This window comes from Arachis duranensis, chromosome 6, assembly GCF_000817695.3.
Source record: "Arachis duranensis cultivar V14167 chromosome 6, aradu.V14167.gnm2.J7QH, whole genome shotgun sequence".
Classification (NCBI taxonomy): Eukaryota; Viridiplantae; Streptophyta; class Magnoliopsida; order Fabales; family Fabaceae; genus Arachis; species Arachis duranensis.
This window is the reverse complement of record NC_029777.3, coordinates 57,431,673-57,441,356: the sequence shown is the minus strand read 5'-3', so window position 1 is coordinate 57,441,356 and position 9,684 is coordinate 57,431,673. Positions and strand designations below refer to the sequence as shown.

The window sequence follows — 9,684 nt, the reverse complement described above, 5'->3', positions numbered from 1 at the left end:
GGGTGTTGGCTAGGACTTGTGGCTCAAGTCAATTCATCCACTTAACTTTCCTTTATTTAGTAAGGGTTAACTAAGTGGTAGCAATGAACAATTCTCATCACAATTGAGAAGGATAACTAGGATAGGACTTCTAATTTTCATACCTTGCCAAGAGCCTTTTATAGTTGTTAGTTTATTTTCATTGCCATTTACTTTTCATGCCTCTTATCCAAAACCCCAAAACACATTTCTAACCAATAACAAGGCACTTTATTGTAATTCATAGGGAGAACGACCCGAGGTTTGAATACTTCGGTTTATAAAATTAGGGGTTTGTTACTTGTGACAAACAATCTTTTGTATGAAAGGATTTTTGATTGGTTTGGAAACTATACTTGCAACGAGAATTCATTTGTGAAATTCTATACCATTAAAAATCTAGTCATCAAAATGGCGCCGTTGCCGGGGAGTTGCAATGGTGTTATGTTATTGGTTATTGTATATATGTGAATATTGTGAATAGCTTGTTAGTTTTTGCTTGTCTTAGTATATTTCTTATTAGTTTTTATTTCTTATTCTCTCTTGTTACCATGAATTCTCATTTTGGCTATGAGTGTGATTACAACTATATTGTAGGAAGTGGAGATTACAATGAAGAAGTGTATCAAGGATGGGACAACCAAAGGTGGGAGGAGCCATATGCATATGATCAATCCTCATGGCAACAACCCCCACCAATGCATTATGAAGAAGAGCCATTCTATGATGCATATCAATCCAATGGCTATGGTGAATCTCCTTGTGACTTTCAAGAACCACCGCCATATGCCTATGATCCATATCCTCAACATAACTCTCAACCACACTCATAAGCCCATTTTCACCAACCACCTTCATATGACCCTAGTCCATATCCATCCTACCAACAACCATATGAGCCATATGAACCACACCTAGAGCCACCACCACTCCAACATCAATATTTACAAGAGCCACCCCCTCCACATTATTACCAAGATGAACCACCCCCAATATATGAAAATTTTCAAGCACAAGATGAATTCTACCTTCCACCACAACCTCACATGGAAGAATACTCATATCCATTGATCCAAGAGCCATATGATCCCTATCATATTATCCAAGAGGAACAAGACTCAAGGGATCATCTCAAGGAAGCATTAGATCAATTTCAAGCAACCATGGAGTGTGTTCTGCAACAAGTGGAAAGAATGGAGAATATTGAACCACCACAACTCTACCAAGAAGAACCACCTTCCTACTATGAACCCTCCCCCCAAACTGAGGAACCCTTCCACCTACCCCAATCTCTAATGGATGAAACCCTTGGTGTTCTTGTTTAAGGGCAAGAAGAGATGAAAAGGGATGTGCAAAATTTCATGGCCGCCTTGGATGCGGTAACAAATCAATTAGCATCCCAATGCTTGAACACTCAAGGAACTCCCATGGCTACATGTGGAGAATCAAATGAAGAACATAGCATGAAGGAGAGATTGGAAACTCCAGTGGGAAATGAGGGAAGTTGCTTTGTATTGGAACAATTAGAGGAAGCTTTAATTGTTGAAGACAAGGAAGAAGCGGTAGAGGACTTAGGAGATGCGGAACCTCCATGGGAACATAGAGTTGAAGAAAACCCCTCCAAGATGATTGAAATTGATGCTAGGGAGGAAAGTGCACACCTTCCAAGGCATATTCCATATGAAGACTTGGATGGGATAGAGAAAGAATTGAGTTCCCTTGGTGATGAAGAGCAAGCATTAAGCCTTAGTGGTGAAGAATCCTTTGAGCATGAAGAACCTTCTCCGGTTGGATTTGAAAGCATTGAGGAGGTAAATTTTTCTCACCCCTCCTATTATGATTTGAGTAAAGGAAAATGTTTAGATAAAATTGTTGAACAAAGGATTGAGATTAAGAAATCTTGTGAAGAGGTGGAAGTCCTTAGAAATAGAAGGATGGGAGTGGAATACGCTTTGTCAAGATCGTTGGAAGCATCTTGGCCTAGGTTGCCATCTACTCTTTCACTTAAGTGGGTAAAACTCATTTCTATTAGTTTTATTGTCCCACTTGAGTATGGCTTGCTTGAAACGGATGGTCAACTTAGGATGCTTTGTGGGATGAAGCGTAAGCAAAAGATGTTTCGTGGTTGGCGTTGCAAATCAAGGCTCATTTTGGTTAATACTTCAAGAGTTGAATACAAAGGTGGGAATAGTGCTCAAATAGATGGATCTAGGAGGATTGTTGGGCACTTCATAGAGAATTCACCTTACTCACCACCCGGTTGGACTAATAATGATGATCAACCTCAAGACGGGTGTGGAAACAAAGTGTGGGATCCCAGATTATAAGAAGAGGATCAATTTAGGGAGCCCCAAGCTTGTGAAGAACTCCATCAACACTTGGCTTAATCCATAAGAAATCTTGGGGCACAATGGAGAACCAAGCATTGGTGGGAGTTCCAAGATGAGTACAAGTACAAGCCACCTTGATGAGGAGCTCCCCATAAGTCCAACTTAAGGACAATAAACAAAAGTGCTAGGTGGGAGACACCCCACCATGGTAAAATCCTTTCATTTTCTCTTTTGTACATATTGGTAGAACTAGTTTAATTTCATGTTTAGATTAGTTGGTTGAGTTTAATTAGTATTTTATCATGTTAAATAAGGTTTTAAGGTGTTTTGGTAGCTATTTCGAGGTTTAGAATGCTTGGATTGGTGCAAAAACATAGAAAAATTTTGAAAAACAGAGCACTATCCACGCGTACGCGCACTGCATGCATACGCGTGCATCTAGCGTTTTGGACCATCCACGCGCGGCCATGCATGCGTACGTGTGGATTAAGAAGTTCCACATTCCATACATTTTCCAGAGAGTTATGCCTACGCCACGCCAACGTTGTGCCTCTGGCACAAACGCCACTTGCGCGCACGCGCACATGACGCGTATGCGCCACTCTCGAAATAAGCCATCCGCGCGCGCGCGCCATGCGTGCGTACGCGTGGATGCCCTTCCTTCCAATCCACTTTTTTTCCTCTCCTCTTTCCATTTCTTTCCTCCTCCTTTCTTCTTTCCCTCTCTTACCCTTCATCCAACACTTCCAAACACCATGGATAACCATTTATTTTAGTTAGTTGATTAGTTAGTTAGTTAGTTTGTTAGATAGCTTTAGTTTAGTTTTCATTTTATTTTCTCCATTTTCATTATAAGTGTTGGCTTATTGATCTTGTCTACTACACATTGTTGCCTCTTATTGCCTAAATGCTAATTTAGCATGAATATTTTTAGATAATCTTTGTTGGATTCTATGATTGAGGTTATATTTTGCTACTTGGTTTTGAGTTCTTCATGCTTACCTTTTAAGAATACCAAGTGATGAGAATTGCCTTCGAGCTTATGACTCTTTTGAATTGCATGTTGTAGCTAGCCATCATGTGATTTGAATCCTTTTCCTCAATTAGGCAACTTCTTGATGGATGATGTGCATTTACCTTAATGCATTGTATTTCATGATTATATGCATCCATATGTTTTAGCTTGAATGCTTCCATGCTTCTCTAATTCTTGTTTTACCTTACAAGCTTACTTAAAACATCTCAAGCACACTAGGATAAGTGAAGTGCATGCTTCTTTTGTGACATAACTTTTAGGCTAATGTGTGTTCTAAACCGCGCAATTTAAAATTCACACACTTATTTGTCATTCATGTCACACTAATCCACTCACTCATTTCTAGTGATTAGTACCTCATTCCAACAATGTATGCTTCCTTGTTTCTATATTTCTCATCTTATGGTGTTATATTTTTGTTTTTCATGAACAATGCACCACAAGCAAACATGGAAGCAAGACTAAGAACACACAGCAGCTCGGAGAGTCGCCGTACCCCCTTAGTCATCTTTAAGTGCACCGAGGACGGTGCAAACTTTTAAGTGTGGGGAGGTCGTCCGACCGGTTGGCGATTTTGGGTGACAAAATTCTAATCCCAACACTTTTGCATTTCATTTTAAGATTTTAGGATTTTTACTTGCATTTTCTTAATTTTTGCATATGTATACACAATAAGCTTAGTCAAAATAATGAAAAATTTCAAGGATTTCTATCTATAGGGCACCAATTGATTTGAGTGAAAACTTTTCATTAAACTTGCTTGAATTATATATCTTGTGGATCATGTTTTTTGAGCTAAGAACACAAGCAAGTGAGTTTTGAGTCTAATGGTGTGGTTACATCTTATAACCACTTATTTTTCCTTCTTGTGTGCATTATTCTCTTTCTATAATTGTAATCTTTGATTTGTTTGATTCTTTGTGTCCATTATTCTGTGTATTCATGCATTTATATGATTGAGGCCATCATTTCATTAGCTCACTTACCCAAATGGCCTTATCTTCTATCATCCATTGTTAGCCAATTTCAGCCTACGCTTAACCCACTTTGTTCTTAATTTAGCACATTACAAGCCTTAAAGCGAAAAATAATAAATGTCCTTAATTTGGATCTTTGATTGGCTTTGGCTAGTGTGTGTGAGTATCATTCAAGTGTGGCAACTTTGGGACATTGGGTGAATAAAAGGTTAGTTTTGTATTATTAGTGTAAATATTAGGAATTGGGTACATACTCATGTATTGATCAAATGTAAAACCTTATGCATTGATGCTCCTGTATATAAAAAAAATGAGAAAAAGAAAAGAAAAAGAAAAAAAAAACAATATGAAAAAAATATAGAAAAATAAAGAAAAAGAAAAAAAAGAAAGAAATAAAAAAGGGGACAAAATGCCCCAAAGTAAAGCTCAAATAAAAGTCAATGCATATGTGTTGAGAAATGAAAAGAGAATGCATGAGTATGTGGAAAAGTGAAGAATGGGTAGTTAGGTTAGAACTTAATTGTATAGGATGTCATAGGTTAGGTGGGAAGTCTAAGCCTATCAAAGATTCAAACTTCAATCTCACTTGACCAAATATGCATCCTACCTTAACCCTAGCCCCATTACAACCTAAAGAAAAGACCTCATGATAATTGTATGCGTGCATTGAATAATTGTTGATTGTTAGATGAAAAACAAATCTTGGAAAGCATGATTAGGGGAGAATTGAGTGAATCAACCCCAAACACCGAGCGACTAGAATGCAAACACTTCCGGTGAGGGTTCGATGCTCAATTCCTTGATTCCCGGCTTTCACGAGCGTTCTTCTTGCAAGTCTATGTGAACTTCATGTTTATACTTCAATTGGTAGGACTCATGAATCGTTATATGAGACCAAGCAATTGCATTCATGTAGATAGTTGCATATAGGTAGATTGCATTTAGTTAGTTCCATTGAATAAATGCCATACCCTTTACTTCATTCTTGGTTTAAGCATGAGGACATGCTTGGTTTAAGTGTGGGGAGGTTGATAAACCCCATTTGTAGGATTTATCTTGTGCTTGATTTAGGGGATTTTATAACCTTTTACCCACATTTATCCATTGAAATAGCATGGTTTTATAACTTCTCCTTTAATTGTGCTTAAGAGTGAAAACATGCTTTTTAGGACTTAAAATAGCTAAATCTAATTCTCCTTGATTCCATTAGATGCCTTGATATGTTTTTTAAGTGATTTAAGTTTTAGGAGGCAAAGATTGGATCAAGGGAATGAAGAAAGAAAGCATGAAAAGTTGGAGAACTCATGAAGAAATTAAATGAAAGAACCGGAAAGCTGTCAAGCCGACCTCTTCGCACTTAAACGACCATAACTTGAGCTACAGAGGGCCAAATGATGCGGTTCTAGTTGAGTTGGAAAGCTAACATCCGGGGCTTCAAAACGATATAAGATTTGCTATAGTTGAACCGTGCATGGTGACGCGTACGCGCATAGTACGTGCGCGTGCCGTTGCTGCCACCTGGTCCACTTAAAGCAAAACGTGGCCAGCGAATTCTAAAGCCTTGTGGGCCCAATCCAACTCATTTTTGATGCTATTTAACCCAAGGAGTGAAGAGGGAAACACGTGTTAGTTACCATTAGTCATAGTTTAATTTTAGAGTTAGTTTCTAGAGAGAGAAGCTCTCACTTCTCTCTAGAATTAGGATTAGGATTAGGCTTAGTTCTTAGATCTAGGTTTTCATTCATTCATTCTTCTACTTCTACTTCTCAATTCCTTGTTGTTAGATTCATTCTTCTTCTATTCTTTTGTTGTAATCTCTTTTATGTTGTTCTTTCATTTTGTTGTAGATCTACTATTGTTCCTTCCATTTTCTTTCAACTCAATAAGAGGTAATTCATAATAATTGTTCTTCTTTGCTTTTCTATTGTTGATCTCTTGCCTTTGTAGTTAGATCTCTCTTTAATTCTTGCAATTTATGTTGTTTACTATTTACTTTTCATGCCTCTTATCCAAAACCCCAAAACACATTTCTAACCAATAACAAGGCACTTTATTGTAATTCCTAGGGAGAACAACCCGAGGTTTGAATACTTCGGTTTATAAAATTAGGGGTTTGTTACTTGTGACAAACAATCTTTTGTATGAAAGGATTTTTGATTGGTTTGGAAACTATACTTGCAACGAGAATTCATTTATGAAATTCTATACCGTCAAAAATCCAGTCATCACGCTTATCTGAAATTTTCACCAATGAATTACATAAGTATCTCTATCTTTATTTTATGCTTTATTTATCTTTATATTCGAAAACCATTATAACCATTAGAATCCGCCTGACTGAGATTTACAAGATGACCAAGCTTACTTCATACCAACAATCTCCGCGGGATCGATCCTTTCTCACGTAAGGTTTATTACTTGGATGACCTAGTGCACTTGCTGGTTAGTTGTGCGAAGCTGTGAAGAATGTGTGTGAACCATAGTATTGTGCACCAAGTTTTTGGAGCCATTGCTAGGAATTGTTCGAGTTGTGAAAAGTATGAGTCACAATTTTGCCTATCAAGTTTTTGGCGCCATTGCCGGGGATTGTTTGAGTTTGGACAACTGACGGTTCATCTTGTTGCTTAGATTAGGTAATTTTCTTCTTATTTTGTTTTCAAAAAGTTTTCAAAAATCTTTCAAAATTTTTCGCTTTTTCATTTTTCTAAAGATAATTTTCGAAAAAAAAATACAAAATTTTTTTTAATAAAATCATAAAACCAAAAATATTTTGTGTTTCTTGTTTGAATCCAGTGTCAATTTTTAAGTTTGGTGTCAATTGCATGTTTTTAAAATTTATGCGTTTTTCGAAAAACTCATGCATGGTGTTCTTCATGATCTTCAAGTTGTTCTTGACAAGTCTTCTTGTTTGATCTTTAAATTTTATTATTTTATGTTTTTTGTTGTTTTTCATATGCATTTTTGCATTCATAGTGTCTAAGCATTGAAAATTTCTAAGTTTGGTGTCTTGCATATTTTTCTTTTCTTAAAAATTTTAAAAAATAAGTCTTGATGTTCATCTTGATCTTCAAAGTGTTCTTGGTGTTCATCTTGACATTCATAGTGTTCTTGCATGCATTAGTTGTTTTGATTCATAATTTTCATGTTTTGGGTCATATTTGTGTTTTTTTCTCTCCTCATTAAAAATTCAAAAAAATATCTTTTCATTGTTTCTCTCATAAATTTCGAAATCTTTGGGTTGACTTAGTCAAAAATTTTTAAAATAAGTTGTTTCTTGTTAGTCAAGTCATGATTTCAATTTTAAAAATCCTATCTTTTCAAAATCTTTTTCAAAAATCAAATCTTTTTCATTTTTCTTTTATATTTTCGAAAATATTTTTAAAAATTGATTTTGAAAATCTCTTTCTTAATTTTATTTCATAATTTTCGAAAACTTTACTAACAATTAATGTGATTGATTCAAAAATTTGAAGTTTGTTACTCTCTTGTTAAGAAAGATTCAATCTTTAAATTCTAGAATCATATCTTTTAGTTTCTTGTTAGTCAAGTAATCAATTTTAATTTTAAAAATCAAATCTTTTTAATCTCTTTTTCAATTTTTTTAAAATAAACTTCAATCATATCTTTTTAATCATATCTTTTCTTTTCAAATCATATCTTTTTCAAAATTGATTTCAAAAATCTTTTCTAACTTCCTATCTTTTCAAAATTGAATTTCAAATCTTTTTTAACTAACTAATTGACTTTTTGTTTGTTTCACTATTTCTTATCTTTTTCAAAACCACCTAACTTCTTTTCTCTTTCTAATTTTTGAAAATCACCCTCACTTTTTTTTCAAAATTCTTTTAATTAACTAAATGTTTCAATTTTAATTTTAATTTTATTTCTTTTAATTTTCGAAAATCACTAATTTTTTTTCAAAAATAATTTTTGAAATTCTCTCCCTCTCATCTCCTTCTATTTATTTATTTGTCTACTAACATTTCTCTTCTACTCATAATTCAAGCCCTCTTCTCTTCTCTCTCTGTGTTCGAATTTTTTCTTCTATTCTTTTCTTCTTCTACTCACATAAAGGAATTTCTATACTGTGACATAGAGGATTCCTCTTCTTTTCTGTTCTCTTTTTTTTTTTCATATGAGCAGGAGCAAGGACAAGGACATTCTTGTTGAAGATGATCCTAAACCTGAAAGGACTCTGAAGAAGAAGCTAAGAGAAGCTAAAGCACAACAATTCAGAGAAAACATTACAGAAAATCTCGAAAAAGAAGGAGACATGGTCGAACCCAACAACAATGCAAGGAAGATGCTTGGTGACTTTACTACACCAAATTCCAACTTCCATGGAAGAAGCATCTCAATCCCTGCCATTGGAGCAAACAATTTTGACCTAAAACCTAAATTAATTTCTCTGATGCAACATAATTGCAAGTTTCATGGACTTCCATCAGAAAACCCTTTTCAGTTCTTAACTGAATTCTTGCAGATCTGTGATACTGTAAAGACTAATGGAGTAGATCCTGAAGTCTACAGGCTCATGCTTTTCCCTTTTGCTGTAAGAGACAGAGCTAGAACATGGTTGGACTCACAACCTAAAGATAGCCTGGACTCTTGGGATAAGCTGGTCACGGCTTTCTTGGCCAAGTTCTTTCCTCCTCAAAAGCTGAGCAAGCTTAGAGTGGATATTCAGACCTTCAAGCAAAAAGATGGTGAATCCCTCTATGAAGCTTGGGAAAAATACAAGCAGTTGACCAAAAAGTGTCCTTCTGACATGCTTTCAGAGTGGACCATTTTGGATATATTCTATGATGGTCTATCTGAGTTCTCTAAGATGTCATGGACCATTCTGCAGGTGGATCCATTCACCTAAAGAAAACGCCTGTAGAAGCTTAAGAACTCATTGACATGGTTGCAAATAACCAATTCATGTACACCTCTGAGAGGAATCCTGTGAGTAATGGGACGCCTCAGAGGAAGGGAGTTCTTGAAATTGATGCTCTGAATGCCATATTGGCTCAAAACAAAATGTTGACTCAGCAAGTCAACATGATTTCTCAAAGTCTAAATGGATTGCAAAATGCATCCAACAGTACTAAAGAAGCATCTTCTGAAGAAGAAGCTTATGATACTGAGAACCCTGCAATGGCAAAGGTGAATTACATGGGTGAAACCTATGGAAACACCTATAATCTCTCATGGAGAAATCATCCAAATTTCTCATGAAAGGATCAACAAAAGCCTCAATAAGGCTTTAATAATAGTGGAAGAAACAGGTTTAGCAATAGCAAGCCTTTTCCCAAATCTTCTTAGCAACAGACAGAGAATT

The 9,684-nt window shown here is 35.7% G+C and overlaps 1 non-coding gene across 1 annotated transcript; it reads right to left on the bottom strand.

The window, feature by feature from the left end:
- Positions 1–9,027: 9,027 nt before the first annotated feature.
- On the bottom strand, positions 9,028–9,135 carry LOC127740281 (small nucleolar RNA R71). The gene has a single exon (XR_008000960.1). It is a non-coding gene; the product is annotated as a small nucleolar RNA R71 (small nucleolar RNA).
- Positions 9,136–9,684: the final 549 nt, after the last annotated feature.